General features: G+C 44.5%; 1 protein-coding gene across 1 annotated transcript in view; it reads left to right on the top strand.

Moving 5' to 3' along the window:
• The first annotated feature begins 2,860 nt into the window (after window positions 1-2,860).
• CYBC1 (cytochrome b-245 chaperone 1) overlaps window positions 2,861-17,080 on the top strand; it is a 281,444-nt gene continuing 267,224 nt past the window's right edge. The window contains exon 1 of the mRNA XM_069654604.1: window positions 2,861-2,975. The gene's annotated coding sequence lies outside the window, so the exon portion shown is untranslated. The remainder of the gene's footprint in view (window positions 2,976-17,080) is intronic.

Below are 17,080 nucleotides of genomic sequence, written 5' to 3' on the forward strand. Positions count from 1 at the left end.
GACATCTTCACCAGGAATATTTTCTGGACCCTGGCGGCCAGGGGCTGTACTTAATTCATAACTCCCATTTTGGAGGGACCTGGGGGACGCCAGTCAGCATCCCCTCAGGGTGGCGGCAGGGATCAGCCTCGAGCGGGCCCTAATTGGGATTAGGGCCCCCCACTCACCTGATCCCTCTGTCCCCAAAATATATTATTGTTATCATTCTTATCTGATGTTATGGTTGTTTTTTTTTTTGCACCATGGCTGTTACTAAAATAAAGCTTGTGGCCACAGTTTTCTCCACCTCACATCTTGGTTTTCAGTCTCCTCATTCCTGCAACTGTCATTAATGTCTTTCCTGTCATGTCATACTTGTCATCCAAGATACCTGTCACCAGCATGCCACTCCCCAGCACAAAAACACTTCCAGGCTTATACACCCGGGCCCCCCCCGATGGGAGGCCCGGGGCCGTAAGATGGGAGGTGGGGGGTTTGTGCGAAGCCCGGTGGGACAGCACCTTTTGGTGCTGGCCCACTTAGCATGCACATGGTGCAGGGCGAGACAATAGGGGGTCCCAGACTGCGAGTCTCCTGTGCAGGAGAGCGAGGTGAGGGGGGCAGGTGACAACCGGTAGTCCCTGCCCCCTGTCACCTTGCTCACCAACTTCAAAGGTCCCCCATTCCCATCCTAGCGGATGCGGAGCGGGGACTTTTGAAGTTCAAAGAGGGGCCGCCTTGCCCCAGGCAGAATTTTGTCTTTATCTGGCGGGGGCAAGGTGGCCCTTCTCATTCTTTCTCCTCACCATCCCACGGACAGCAGCAGGATGGCTGCAGGTCTAAATAATACCTCCCTCCCACCCTGCAAATAACTGTAAGGAAATCTGTAGCGAGGGCCAGGTAGAGTATGGAATGTACGCATAATACTGGGGGAGGCTAAAACGCCTCACTTTAACAAAATAAAAATGAAATCCAACTACAAGAAGGGCTTGAAAGACACCCAGAGGGGTTTGTTGTCAAGTATTTAATTTTTCTATAATAATATAGTTATGTAAGACCCAAGCGCCCAGAATCCACCAACAAAAGCGGATCACGAGACAATAGGATCCTCATCAAGTCTCCAGGAACCCATTTCAGATCAAATCAATACAGGTTGAAGCTCTAGGGGTCTTACAAAACAGAAAAGGAGGAAGAGCCTTGAGCAGAAACATGTACTAGTAAACCTCAAAGTATCCACCTTCACGCATGCATAGGGGGGGGTCTCTCCGCAAGTGGATCAGGAGCAGGGTAAGTACCTAGTAAGGCTCCGGAAACCACCCCCCTTGCATTTTATATCCAAGATAATGCGCACTGGGGTAGACAAGTGGATCGTGGGCAGGGGAAGTTCCCAGTAAAGCCCTTAGAACCCACCCCATCGGCGAAATAGTACAACATAAGCGCTGATGGGGTTTCACAACACAAGTGGATCGGGAGCAGGGAAAATCCTAGTAAGGCTCTTTGAACCCACCCCTGCTGTAAAAACAAGCAGCCTAAAGCGCTGAAGGGGTCTCATAGCACAAGTGGATCAGGAGCAGGGAAGACCCCAGTAAGGCTCCTAGAACACACCCCCGAGGAAATAACTATCCCACAAACAGAGTGTGAGGGCTTCAAAAACTCAAGTGGATCATGTGTGTAGAAAGTGCCAAATTCATCTCCAAAGACTACACCAAGAGGCTAAAACGCCTCCATCCATGGAAAACTACAAAACACTTATCAAAAAATCTAAATGGCTCTAAGAACCCACCCTGAGGAGTATTAAGTGAAAGGTTTCACAACGGGGGGTTTGTTTTGTCAAGAAATGTGGATCAAGAGCCATAACTTCAGTGAAAATCACCCTGTGAGCAAGAGAGGGCGCAAGCACTAAACCTGGTCAGGTTGCACATCAATGAAATGCACATAAGCGCACACCTCCCCTCCTCACATGGAAAGGACATGACAAAGCAGGAAGAACCTGCTCCAAAAGACAAGCCATTTATGAACAAGTCACAGCTCACGCTGTGGCCAAACAATTTTCACAAGCTTTCATATGAATGGCGGCAGGGATCAGCCTCGAGCGGGCCGTAATTGGGATTAGGGCCCCCGTTCACCTGATCCCTCTGTCCCCAAAATATTATTGTTATCCTTCTTATGTGATGTTATGGTTGGTTTTTCTTTTGCACCATGGCTGGTACTAAAATAAAGCTTTTGGCCAAGGTTTTTTCCACCTCACATCCTGGTTTTCAGTCTCCTCATTCCTGCAACTGTCATTACTGTCTTTCCTGTCATGTCATACTTGTCATCCAAGACACCTATCACCCGCATGCCACTCACCAGCACAAAAACACTTCCAGGCTTATGTAGCTCGGGGAGCTGAGCGGGAATTGCCCTTTGCAGGCTTTTCGGTCACCTTTATTTCCTTGTCCACGTGATGTATCACATGGACATCACATCAACATGTGTAAATGTCATTATTGTTGCACTTGTGATGGCCATAACCTCTTTCCAACATAAGCTCTGCCCATGGGACCCTTGCTAAATCTGCCACTGATGTGCCCATACCCTCATTGTCCACACAGCACTGCCCCTTTTAATGTATTTAGCACGTTATATGCTAATAAGGAAATCAAAGGAGATAGAAACATGGAAATATCTTTATTATTTTAACACAAGGTGTTACAGATGTGTATGCTCGCTGTATTCGTAGTTAATAGCAACCCAAATATTACATTCCAAATAAAAGATACGCGCACACAAAACATCTCTCCTCCTCCCGTTCCCAAACCTTGCCTCGGCAACGGCCGTCCTTCTTCTGTGTTTACGGTAAACTTGTAAATCAGACTCTCTAGCCCACAACGCTTTACGGTGGGGAAGTAGGAAGTGGAGTTCATTCAGCTGCACTCGGTTTAAAGCAGCAGCAAGAGGAGGCGGCAGCAGCAGGCTTTACAGAGACAGTTTGAAGTAGGAGCACGGGGAGCCAGGTAGGTGATCCATTTGTTGTCAGCGCAACAAGCCCCAAACAACGTGGCCACCTCAACGAGATATACCCCAAAACAAACGCCCCATTTCTCCATCCCTATGCCAACTTTTCACAGCGCATCCTCCTCGACCCAAACAGCCTGTCCCAGTCCTAGAAATGCCTCCATACACCGCACCCGTGTGCAGCGCATCACCCTCCAGTACCTCAAGAAGCACGTCCATCGCCTCGCTAACCCTGGAGCATATACATCACAACACACAGCCTCATCCTGCCCAACCATAGGGGTCTGCACTGCCACACCGGGGGCGCAGCCACGAGCCCCTGCGCTAAACCCAGCACTACCGCCTCCGCCCATCCTCTCCAGCAGCGCCAAATGAAGCATTAGCCCTGTCTCTCAGAAAAGCTTTTTTCCTCCAACCTAAAGTTTACACGTCCCCAACCGTGCAAGTGTCCTGGTAATGGGTTATTGGGGGCCAACCCTGCCTCCATTCGCACAACTGCGGCTGTGAGGTTATATGGGGTCGAACTTCCCCTTTCTGCTTCCGCCGTCAGCAGAGAGGAAGTAACCCCCAACCGCCCTACTGCCAGCTTTAGAGCGTCAAACCCGAGGTAGCTTTGTATATGCTTGACCCCCAGTTTTTAATCCATGCCGATTTTAGATGCATCGCAAATTCTTGCCTTAATGGCTCAAACTGAGATGATTCCGTTGCAGTGCAAGTTACACGTCCCAGGCATCTTAATTCCTCCTTAAATTGGTACAGGGAATCCTGATCATGCCAGTTAAGAGATGTAGAAGCGAAACCTTCTGATCATTCATTTTTATTTAGCAACTTGTTTACGTTTTAGGGAATAATTAATACATCGGTTTTAAGGTGTCTGCATAGTTTTAGCGCATCCTTCAGAGGGAATGGTGGCAGTGAATGTTTTGTGTTGACTTCAAGGTTTCGGTCTTTCTAGATGTAAGCTTCAGATGACACGCATTCAGCCCCTGTCCCAGATGGGCTGCCTTGATCCCGATAATGTTGTTGCTGCCGCAACGGCTTTGGCTAGCAACATGTTCTTCAAAGACCCACTACTGCATACCCGGAAATCTCCTCGCTGGGCGCCGACCGGAGATGCAGCGACTATTAGTACCACTTAAAGCCCAATAGGGACGTGGGATGACATGTGGGAAGCTCGCATTACACATGGTAAATAATGCACTGATGTAAGTGCTTAACATCAGAGTGCTGCATAGCCTCTGAAGGCATCGCTCACTGAATCTTCCAGTCAGCTGTCATGGTGGCGCCTTTATAATCTTGTTAATTCATGCTGCATGCAGCAAGCTCTTGACTGTCTCTACATATGCCTAAAGATGTATATGCTATTACTTCCCAACTTCAACATTACTCTTGCTCGTTCTTGGGCCCACGGGTAAAGTAACTGATCCACCTATCACCTCAGCGTAACGTATCAGTTATTGTACGTGTAGCATTCCCATTGTAGGGTGTTTAGAATGTGGAAAGCAAAAATAAATAAATAAGGTGAACAGAAGGACAGCTGCAAAGGAGCCTGCGTGGCCTTACATGATGATCTGAACTGTGGTAATGTGGTAATGTGGCATTATTGACGAGTGCCCGATGTTCACTTTTCCTTAGCTGCTGTCTGTGTATTGATCCTGGTGGACAGATATCATGGACACGATCATGCTGGGGGAGGAACCAGCTACTCTATCTGCTATCCTCTATTGTTGGGCAAAGGGCCCTGTTGCCACAATATGCAGGAAAGGAGATTTGGAGAACCCCGTATGTTATTGTTAGGCTGAATGTCATGGTCGAGGTGTATGTTTAATGTAATGGTTGCTCATGAAAGTTGAGCAACGCTTATACTTTAATAAAAGGAACATCTCGAGATTGGGTTCGAGCAGTCTACTCAAAGGATTATTGTATAGCAAGGAAGTCTGAAATATGTATAGGGTCTCCTCAGCCGGAAGAATATCATTAAATATTTGGAAAGAGTTTTCTCAATTTTTCTGGAAGAGCAATAGAGATGCAATACTTAATCAAACCAAAGGAATTTTGTGCCGGCATGAATAATTCAACATTTATTGTCCAGCTGGGGAAAGCTTTTCTTAATTTATTAAGGTATTTAGATTTCCGCTCTCCTGGCATAACAATATTATTGTTCCTCTATAAAATAATGCACCTTATGGGTAGATTTAATTTTAATGACATTGGGCCTCATTACGAGTGTGCTGGTCCGGGTTACTGGACCGGCACACTATGTGCCTGCCTGCCGGAGTCACTCTGCCCGGCAAGCGACCACGGTAAGCAGACCGTAACTGAGGCACCGTTATTTATGGTGCAGGTGCCTCAGTGTTCCCCATTTTGATTTTTATGGGAATGGGGAATTGCACTTACCAGCGCCTGACTTCCTGGAACACCAGAGTCGTAATCCTGTGGTGATTCTGGCAAGTCAGGCACTGCTAAATATTGCAAATCCAGCGGCAACCTGCTGGTTTTACTGGCACAGTTACCGCCGGACTTGTAATGAGTCCCATTGACTGTAAAATCTTCTGTTATTTCATTCTTAAAGCAGTCCATCAATGGATGGAAGATCTGCTCTGTTAGCACAGGGCGTAGAGTGCTCGCTTTGACATGGTGCCGGTTCAAATACCGGCAGGGCCAAACTCGGCCTTTCATCCTTCCTAGGTCGATAAATGAGCACCACACACCGTGGGTAATAATAAGCAGTGCTCAGATACCTGAGGGTTCATAGCGCTATATAAATGCTAAATTATTATTATTATTATTATTATTAAGATGAGCCCATTCCAAATCCGATTCAGGGTGCATTCAGATCTGTTCTATCAACAGTTGACCGTGTCTTTATGTTGTACAAGTACTCCACTGTGAGTAAGATGCTTTCTATACTTCTTTTAGATTTCTCTTAGGCATTTGATCTTGTTTAGAGAGGCTGTGATTAAAATTAGGTACCTTGGGGCTATACCCTATTTTGCTTGCCATTATTCAAAATCTGTACTTTAACACTACCTCACAAGTTAGATTTGGCTCTTGTGTGTGACGGTGTGTAGCAGTGTGTTTTGTGTCTACAAGGAGAAAGCATTCAGAGGTGAAAGCGGAGCCAGCTGAGGAGTCTATCCTTTCTTTCCACTACTTGCAGCAGGAGGAGGCACCTTCAAAATCTCACACCCTACGCGGAGTACAGCAGTGTGTTTTTGTGTTTTTCGTGCACGGCTGCGGTGGCAAGGCATCCACCTGAAAGCAAGGTAAGCTGTAAAACAGTGCTTGTTGCATCTCGCGACCTCGCATCTCTGGAATCCTGACTTTCCATCACCGTCCTCCCATTACGGCTAAACCGTAAGAGTCCATTTCAGCTGCGTCTACAAGAACACATTATCTGCGATTCAAATAACGGACACTCGTTAGCGGCTTTTTGGCGGTCTGGTGCTCACATAGCTCTTACTCGGTCCGTTGGACAGCCCGCATTGCATTGGACATTTCTGAATTAAACCTACAACGCTTCCCAAGTGTCTGCCTAAGACCTCTGTACAGGAAGAAGAGATCTAGGGGGACTGGGAAGGGGTGTCCCGTGCTCTGTTATGGCATTCAAGCTTTGGCTTCCTTCGATTTTGCTTTATCTTGCACCTACTTGGGAACCACGGAAAGCGTTGCTGGTACCCCTTCAGTCCAGTTCACTTTGGTTTGCTTCTTCAAATATTTCATTTCCCCCGTCTGTTTCCCATAATTTGTTAAAAAAACCAACGATCAGTACAGCGTGCTACCATTTTTCTAGTAGTACCTTATCGGCAATCAACTGCGGGCCAGGGTGCCTTTGAGCTCACTGATAGATTATACTACTTGGAACTTTTGAATGGTTGTTCCACTTGACGTTGCACAGATCCGTAACTACTGTGGACCCCATTTTGGTTGCTGAGGTTCTAAGAGGGCCTCACGTATTTGCACCCCCCCTTAATTTTTCTTCTTCCAGCTGCTTACTTAACTATGTCAGGCTTACGCAGTGGTAAGAGTACGGCCAGCAAGTTGGAAACATTTGACGTTCACTTGGGAGGGCTTTCTAATTTCTCTGAACATCTAAGTCGGCTGACACCAAGGAATCCTTATGTTCTACCATCTACTCTAGACTGTTTAGTCTCATCAATTCCTGCTTATCCTGAGGATTTCATCGAATGCATGGGATCCAACCTAATCTCTGATGTTTCAATTTTGGCTCCTGTTGTATCCTCTGAATCTGCTTGTCCTTAGGTGGTCCTACTATCCAATCTTTGTATGGACCCCCATTGTTTTTACGTGGTATGGGGGAGGTTAATTACCTGACACCCACATTTTCGTCAATCAACCAGGGCCTTCCGCTACTTTCTGTTCATCTCCCGCACATGAGGTGAGGCCAGGTATCAATAACCTGGGTTACGCTCCTCAGGCCCAGGAAGAGACCATAGTGGACACGTTTTCTTTTCCAGTCTTGAACTGGATTTTGCATACAGTGCACCAGGGCCATAATATGAACATGTATCAACTGACAGAGGTTTGTTCTTCTCTGAAAGACTTGCTAGCTAATGTGCACTTTGAGTGTTTTATTATGACTCTGAGTGCCCTGGGGGCTATTTGTAAAAATGTATTGCTTAGTGGGACCTAGTCTGTGGCCAATGTAGCCTCAGTGGCGAGTCAAACGTCCGTGCTCTACTTGGTGGTGTCTTCCTTTAAGGTTGACGAGCCAGGAGGTTTAAAGGAGGACCCAGCCGCGGATTCTAAGGTTGTTTCAGCCAAGCCTTCCTGTCACGACCCACATCCAGAAACCCCCCCCTGGCAAGCCCATGGGCCAGGAGGGGTCTTGGCTCGGGTCTCCAACAAACTTAGGCATCCTTTGCCTAGGCCTTCTTGGGGCCAGTCCTGGCGCCTATGGCGCCAGGCTCCTACTTAATAAAGACTTGTTTGTGAACTACTTTATTTCAAGTACCAACCAACATGGAGGCATCCACATAGCTTGGCTCCTTGGAACCAAGCTATGTGGTATAGTGTTTTGGGTGTGGTAGCCTAGGAACTACTTTACCGGGACTACTTTCTTAAAGCTATTTAAACCACACCCGACTTGGATAACACGCTTCGCGTTACTTTGCAACGTGACGCTCATCGTGTTCAGCTGTACCCGCGAACCTCGGAAGAACAGCATCTGTAAAGGGACAAAAGGACATTGTTAGCAGCAGCAGCTTACCTGTAATTTTCATTGCTAGCTGCCCACAGCTCCTGCGAACAGCATCCTAGGATCAGCGCGTCTCCCGGACTGACGGATCTGCAAAAAAAAGGAAGAAACAAGATATTAGACACTTTGACAACATAACAAATTGTGCCGAAAAGCTTACCTCGCAAATCGCCACTCGACCAGCATCGCCTCGGGATTTCATACACCGGGTGAGCACCGCGATCTATGGGAAAGAAAAGACAACAGGTTAGCAAAGGCAAGGCATCATAGCGCTGCGCATAGCGCCTACTTACCGCATCATAGCACTCTTTATACGCCATCATTTGCCGGCGAGACCCAATTCAGCCAATGCATCACATTGGACTTCCGCGCACCTAACAAAGAGAAAGAGACATTTATTAAACCAAGAAAGGCATGCAAGAAGAACAATATACAACAGCAATAAGACCTACCTGAAAGACTAAAAGTGGGCCGGCATCAGTGAAGTAACTAGATCGCATTCGCCCACAAAGGACAACGCGCCCCTGCCAAGAAGGCAGGACAGAGAGCACACCTGAATAAACAACAAGGTGAGGAGAGGCCCCGGGGGGGCTGCGGGCATACGGGGTGGTGGGGGGGCTGCTTATCCCAGTTGCCCAGTCTTGAACATTGCCCACCTGTATTCCAGGCAGAACTTCCCCGCTGGTCACACCTGGGAACCGCAGAGAAGGATACCAGAGTCCCTACGGCTGGGTGGCGTCCCCGTGGATACCAGGTGAGCGTAACACTTCCCATGTACCATTAGTTTATACCCCCCACCCCCCTCAACGGTCCTTGAAGGCAAAGTGTTGCGTCCCCTTCAGGGAGAACTGTCGGGGATGTCCTAGAAGCTCCTAGGGGAGTTGAGCTTAGAAGGAAGAAGAAAGCAAAACCTCTTACCCAAACAAGTCTGGCCTTAGGCCGAGGCTCCTTGAAAATTTCTACGATCTTTAAAAGCCCAGGCGCGGAGTCCCGAGAAGAGTCCAGTCTACCCCAGACGTTGTTGCAAGAGAGGAACTGCAGCGACTTCTGTGTTTTACTCTTTTGGATCCATTGTTACTGTTTCTTTAACATTAACTCTGTCTCGGTTGACTCCACCTTAAAAGGTCTACGCGTGAGTTGAGTCCCAAGAAGAGTCCAGTCTACCCCAGTCCACCCCGGACCAACGGCCAACCGAAACCAAATTGAGACCATGTCTCCTAATTATGCCAGCGGTCTGTGTGTTTTGTATAATGGGGCCGCAGATGCGGCAGAAACAATGAAATTAGCTGGAACTCGAGCGCCAAGGTTCATTTTGCAATCCTCCGTGTAACAACGAAGCAGAAACAGAAATGGAAACAAATGAGTCTCAGTAGTTCCTGATGAGGTAAGCAACAATATGACTGCTTCTGTCTCTCAGCATGACGTTGTGGAAAAACATTGCCAAAATGTGTTGCCTTGCTCAATAGAGCCACCATCATTGGCATTATTGGCAAAAGCATTTGTAAAATTATGAGACTCTACGTGAGGCGGACATTAGTTGCATAAAAATGCCATCAGCCGCCACAGCAACAAAGCAATCCCTCGGTTAGTAAATCCTGGGTCAGTTGACACTCTATGTACTGCGGCGGTGCAGGTGCCAACCAAGGAACGCTCACTAGCCCAAGTACGAAAACATAGGGCTCCAATTATTGAGGTCCCTGATATTAATACTATTGAGGTGAATACATCGTCGTTTTAGTCGCCATTTGATGTCACTGATAGTGAACTGCTGCAAATTCAAATTTCATCAGAAGTTGCCAGTTTAAATACGTTTTTGTTCCTCTGATTGAGCAAGCTGCGAGTAACACTGAATTGAACCATCTGTTCGATATACATGACATCGTCACTGCTTCCTCAACAACTAAAGGTCTTTCCTTACCACCAGCAAACAATCACATATCTGGTGTTTCCGGCACCGAATCCTAAGTTCATCTATGCAAGACATCATACCAACCTCTATTGATTTTCCTGAAGTCATAATTGGAAATCTGTGCTCACATGTGGTAGCATGCCTGCATGTAGAACTCTAGTCGGGCATTGATCCTGAAGCATGAAGCCGTGACTCAGGACCAAATGAGTGAAAATTCACAGAGACTGCAAGTCTTGACGTCGATGTCTGCTCCGCCAACAAAACGCCAATGCATATGTACCCACCTCATAGATCATCAGAAATTTACCTTGTTGGGTGAGAAGCACGATTGACGGAGCAATTGACTGCTGATTTCTATGAGATCAAGGAAAAACTGATTAACAGCTTTTCCAATATATCGGCTAATAAATCTTCAACTCCAGGTGCTCGAGAATTAAAGGAGTGTGATCAGTATGTGACACATTCTTTATCTATTCTGACCACTCCTAGAAGACTGGAGCAATGTAGATCTTTGAATAGTAACCGACTGAATTTAACGGATAAGTTAATACATAATCCGGAGACTGACATGTCAGGTTGTGCTGGATAAATAATGGGCGATTCTGTTGAGAATACATCACAAAACAACAAATGTCAGCAGCCTTTGGCAGCACAAATGCATGACCTGTCAAAACACGCATCGCCCGTGGAGTCAGCCCAAGATTCAAATACTAAAACGAATCTGTCAGTGGCGATACAGATTCATAACATGCTAGCAGCTACATCACTAGCACTTATCCCCTTTATAAAGCTTTATGAATCCATAAATGATTCATTGAAAGACCAAGGTTCACAATTAAACAACTTAACCTCTAAATTGGGAAATATGGAGATCACAAATGCGGCCTTACATAAAAGACTAGAAAGAGAGGCTGAAATTTCTGCCCAATGTCAATATCGCTTGGGCGATCTCGTAGCCAGACAACATGAGGATATTTCCTCGTTAATGAATGGAATACTCGAGTGCATGAAATGGTTAAGGCACAACAAGTTCAGGAAACCTGAGTCTGAACTCGTGAATCCCACAACGGTTGACGATGGGTCCCAGAATATCGTCACGCTGCAAGTCCTACCGGAGCCACTTATTCTCTCTACTACAAAGCTGTCCGATCTCCAACATATTGCTCAGGACTTGGTTTCAGATACTCCAAAAACCATAGAACTGGTTCATGGCTGTTTCCACTGTTGGTTTGACTGATTTTGCAGCTGAATCCAAAAGGCTCTACTGTCGGTAACAGGCCTAATATCTGTGAGGCTTCCAAAGAATCTCAGCCTCACACTTTACCAAATACGGCTAATGCTCTAAATGAAGCTGCAAGCAGTGGAAAGCAAATGACTTTTGGAATCTTCTCCGGTGCTGCCAAATCTTTATCTTCTATCAAATCCCTGAATACATCTGCAAAGCCAAAAATTCCAACAGCTGTTCGCTCCAAAAATGTCAAAAATACACAAAGAAAGAACTCAACTGTGAAGCAATTTGTGAGAAATCTTCCAACACCACAAAAACTTGGCCTCTTTGAACGCAAACAGGAGAAGAAAAAATCCAGCAAAGATGCTCTCGCAAACTCCAGAATAATCAAAGATCAATCAATCGCAGACCATCTGTTAATAGCTCAAAAACAAAATCCAAACAAGTGAGGAACAAGATGGCTCTTTAGAGATTTGCGAATTCTCTACTTATTTGATTGACTCGGACGGAGCTCAGAAGATTCCTCATTAAGCATTGATGACCGTTTGACTGTGGTACCAATAAATAGCAACCAGAAGCCTAGTGCTCTGGAACCCGTGTCTTCCAAAGTCATTAAGGCGACCGTCAAAGTAGCAGTTGCAACTGCCCCACATGAGACAAAAAAAATAACAAATTTCAATCCGAAAATGACGTCGGCCCAACTAAATAGTTGTAAGACATGACAACCGAGAAATCACGGAACCTGATCCGAAATACAAAGCAGCTTAGCCTGGAGGATTCGGGTGGAAAACCTGTTTCCTGAAGATAACATTAATCTTAACAGAAGAAATGTCATGCGGCTATTACATAATATACCATCATTACGCACAATCACCTCTGATGATATAGTGATTATTGATTACATCACAGAAGATTCGGCCGACAAGGTTTTTTTACACATAAAATCAAAAGCAGTGGAAAAAACACTCTTGGCGGCAAAAGATGAGATGCTATCTTATGGCTTTGAAATTCAGCTTGAGAGAGATCAAGTCAAACCATTAGATGAAATTCCAATGCAAGTCAAAGGATCGAAATCGTCCAATGAATTGAGTCGCAAGGCTTTAAGGCACCAATTCAATCTGAAATCACCAAGGACCCCAGCTAAATTTTGCCAAACAGATAACGGCCGTAATGCCAAGAGGCCTGGCTATTCTAATGAGAATCGAGCATAACTAGCACAACTGACTTGAGAAGAATTATGTGGGATATAATCGTGGAACACAAGAGGCTTCCAGCATTTGTTCCAAGATTTCCCACTTCCCCTTTCCAATAATATTGCGATCTGTCTCCAGGAAACGTGGTTGCGGGAGACTCCTCTTAAAGATGGTTATACCATCTGTTAAATAAGGCTGGGAAAAATGACAGAGATCGTCCATTTTCCGGACTTCTGACGATGGTGAATAACTCATGGGTGGGCGGTTAAGCAAATCTTTAACCTAAATATGTTAGTTCAAGGGACTTTATTGAACCTGCTAACTGTCCACAATGATAAATTGAAACATCTATTATTGATAAACGCATACTGGAACCCTGGAATGATCTCGATAGCTAGTTTTATCAAAGCAGTGATCTCTATAATTGACCCTTGTCTGACGTCTTGTCAAGAACTTGCAATATTAATTTGCGGAGACCTAAACTTCTCTTGGTTTGATCACTCAAGGTCATCTGATGTTGTTATCACCTCTTCCAGAGGCGATATGTGGATGCAGGCCTTTAAAGCCAGAAACTGTGAGATGCTAAATGGTTCTGTCAAAGGCGACATCCCTGCCAGCATTACCTGGCAAGGAAAGTGAAGCCAGAAAACACTGGACTACATTTGGCTGTCCTCATCTCTCTGGCCAAAAATTGACAGCCTGAAAATTCATAAGACATCTAACTGTGATCATCACATACTGGAATTAACTTGGTCAATGCAATGAGTAGTCAATCTGAAGACGTACATCTGGTCACTAGAAATAAATCATGGGGCAACAGACTGAAGATTAATGACTCTCATATAACCTTGTTGAGACAAAGGTTAAACGATGACTTGAGTTAATAATTTACAAGAATACATTATTCTTCTTTTATTACTCAATTCTGCTCAAAAAAGTCATATGGAAAATGCAATTCATACATAAAGAAATATGTCTTTAGTGCTCAAGTAAGTCTTGAAAAGAAAAAAAGACCAGATGCGGAGCTGATCTCTCTGCAGCTATCAGGAACTGTCAAATGAAATATCGTAACTGGCTTAAATCTTTCAAAATAATAAGAGACCAAGAACGTGCAGAACAGCCTGAATCTGATTGTCCAACAGAATTCTAGAGAAATGTGGAAACATTTTTAATAAAAATTCCGCCCAAGAAGCAACTTTGGCAACCGGGATTACTATGTCAGCCTGGGAAGATCATTTCAAAGGTGTCTTTAATGATGGCCATGCCTGCGCAGAGGCAGAAACTTCAGTCAATTCGGAGCCCTGAGATGTCTGTGAACATCATGAGGATAAAATAAAAATAATACAACAATTAAACTGTCAAGCTGCCGGTCCTGATGGGCTGACCAATATAATGCTTAAAGCAAGAAAAGAGGAATGGGCCCATTTCACCGTAGAGCTCTTTTTCCTTATATCTGTCTCAAAGGAAATTCCGACTTCCTGGAAATCAGCAGTAATTATTCCTATATTCAAGAAAGGCAATAGGTACGAGCCTGCCAACTATCGCCCTATTGCCCTCTTGGATATAATAGGGAAGATCTTTGCTACCTGCTTACAGCGGAAAATTACTGCCTGGGCAACTTCCATCGGTCTAATGGATTCTCGTCAAACTGGTTTTACCAGAGAAGTCGGAACTGAAGTAAATCTTCTAATTGTGACGCTTTTGAAACTTGAAGCTATGAAGTCTCATAAAAAAGTCTTTATGGCCTTTATAGACATGAAGCTGGCGTTCAATACCATCAATCGAACAAAACTCTGAAAAAAGTTATCGATATGGGCCTGCCCGCCATCCCTACTGCATCCACTAATGGCTCTCCATAATGAAACAACAATTCGAGTGCGCATCAATGGCAGTGGTCTTTTGATGAATGAAGTACCAACAACCAATTGTGTAAAACAAAGGTGCCCTTTGGCAGCTCTATTGTTTAAACTTTACATCTGTGAAGCCTTGAACAGTGTCCATTGTTTTCCACCTAAGGTAAATGGCCATCAGATCAGTTGGGCGCTTTATGCTGATGACATTTTGCTGTTTGATCAAACTGAGATTGGGTTACGACGACTACTGACCAAATTGGTTTCTTATCTACAGGACAATGATCTCGCAATCAACGCCGGCAAATCAAAAATTATAACATTTGGAACGAATTATCAACATTCCAATAAATCTTTCAGATGGACTGTAGCAGGTGAAACAATCGAGTCTGTTTCAGTGGTACGCTATTTGGGAGTTCTAATCCATAAATCCATCAGAGAATGGGACTGGGTAGTAGATTTGAAGCACCGTATGGCAACTTTCACCATTCAAGGTCGAAGACTACATTTTGAATATGGCAAATTTACACTCTCTCCAATACGTTCATTCTATGTGCAGAAAGCTATCCCGGCACTAACACATGGAGCATATGCTGGCCTAAATATTGACCATCGTATTTGGGCAACATTAGAGGGCCATTTTTGTAGAGGGGTGTTGAGACTGCCTTCAAGTACTTCTATAGTAGCAATTAGACATGAATTAGGCTTAGCCTCTACATTGGATCATTCAATGGAAATCAATTGCTGTCCTGCGCAAAATACATTTGAGCATGGTTGCCCCACCTTACAGAATATTTAAAACGACAGACAACAATTCTCACTCTGGAATTCTGTTGAATTGGGCTACCAAAATCGGGAAGATCCTAGAAGTGGCTGATATCTCCTGGGATATGGTAATGGTTACACACAATTGGGCAAAAAAAAAACTACGACAGTGAAACTGGATAAAGAACAACGAAATCCGGGATTCCATGCCGACTTCCCTATATACAGGATTAGCATGTACCAAAATATCTTGAAAGATTTCCGTCAAGACCACATTGCAACAAGTTTTTGAGAATTCGCTTGAACGGCTATAAAACAAAAGAAATGTTAATGATGAAACACGATAGCAACACAAAAGACATGTTATGTAGGTTTTGCACAAATTCTACAGAATCCTTAAAACATTTGATTATAGAATGTAGCGTATTATCTGCTCAACGTTCACTCTTTTTGGGCAGATTTACACCAGACTGTGCACATATTGAGGAATGGTGGTTTACCTTATTGTCTGGACATAAACCCCCAATATGTGCAGTGGTTGATTTCTGGAAAAGATTTTAGATCATGAACTACAACCGGGAAAACAAATTCAGTAGTCTGTATCGGAGTTGATATGAATTGAGTTTGTTTTATTGATGGATCTATAAGGGATTTTGTAATGCTTGTGTAATGAAAGTTTTGTGATAAAACTAATTGTTACAATAAAAAATAAAGCCAAGACTGAAATATTCGGAGGACGATGAACCTGAAGACACTCCAGCACGAGCCCCTTTCACAAAGGTTGGAGCAGCCCGGGGTAAGGGTAAGACCTTGTCTTTGGGCACGAATAATTCTGTGGGTCACCCATTTTTGGCCTCCCATGACACTAATAAAAAATCGTTTTTAGTGGATCTCAAACCAAGGAGGCCTGATATTACAGAGGTTGAGTTGAAGCATTCCTCCCTGTCAATTTATTCCATTGACACTGATGAAAAGGTGACCCACTTTTGTGTGCAGCCGGTATCTGTCTTACCTCCATCCCTTCCATCTAGGGCGACAGAAGGCATAAGTCAAGTGTGTCTGGCTCCATCCACTGTTGCACATTCTACCCTTCATTAAAAAAATCTGATCCAATAGTCCGCCCTTTTGTATCAGATGAAGAGTCAACTACTTTATTGGATATTGCTCCTCTGAGCTTCCTTACTATTGAAGAAAGAAGGAAGTCCTTTTTATAGATTATTTTAGTGTTGAATCTGACGACAGCGATCATTCACATCTCGGGGCTGGTTTTGGTGGTATCTATAAGGTCATTTGCCCGATCTGCCTTCTGATGTAGTGGAAATTAACCCTCGTAATCATGCAGTTGTATGGAAACCCAAAAATGCATACAGATCATTAATGAGGATTTTGTGTGGTGCTATTTGTAGAGTTGTGCCCTTGTTTAATTTCCCTTCACCTTCAGAGTATGCTATCTGCTCTTATTCCAGCTTCGAATCTTACAAGCAAACATTGCTATGTGACACCTAGACGTGCATACAACGCAGATGTTCGAGAAAGGAAGAGAAGGCTGTTTAGGGCGATAAGGGAAACTTTAAAAACGGGAACAAACATAGTACACACTATTGCCAGGCTTAAGCTATCGTAAAGGAATTTGGTAAACGGTCATTGAATAATGTCAAACACAACTCTTATCCAAATGTTCTGGCCTTATAGGAGTTGCCACAATTACATAACTCACACTATGTGCACGTTTCACTAGACACTTTTTCTGAGCTTATCATCTATAGCAAACTACCTTTCCCACAAGACACCAGCACGGAACTACAATGCACTCAGGTGTACGTACTGAGGCACTCTCTTTGAGTCTATCATCTGTCAGATAACTACATTTCCCACAAGACCGTAGCGCTGAACTGCACTTAGACCTGGAGTTACATAGAAGCCTTATTAGGGGACGTTTAT

This window comes from Ambystoma mexicanum, chromosome 3q, assembly GCF_040938575.1.
Source record: "Ambystoma mexicanum isolate Mex_15411 chromosome 3q, UKY_AmexF1_1, whole genome shotgun sequence".
NCBI classification, from domain to species: domain Eukaryota; kingdom Metazoa; phylum Chordata; class Amphibia; order Caudata; family Ambystomatidae; genus Ambystoma; species Ambystoma mexicanum.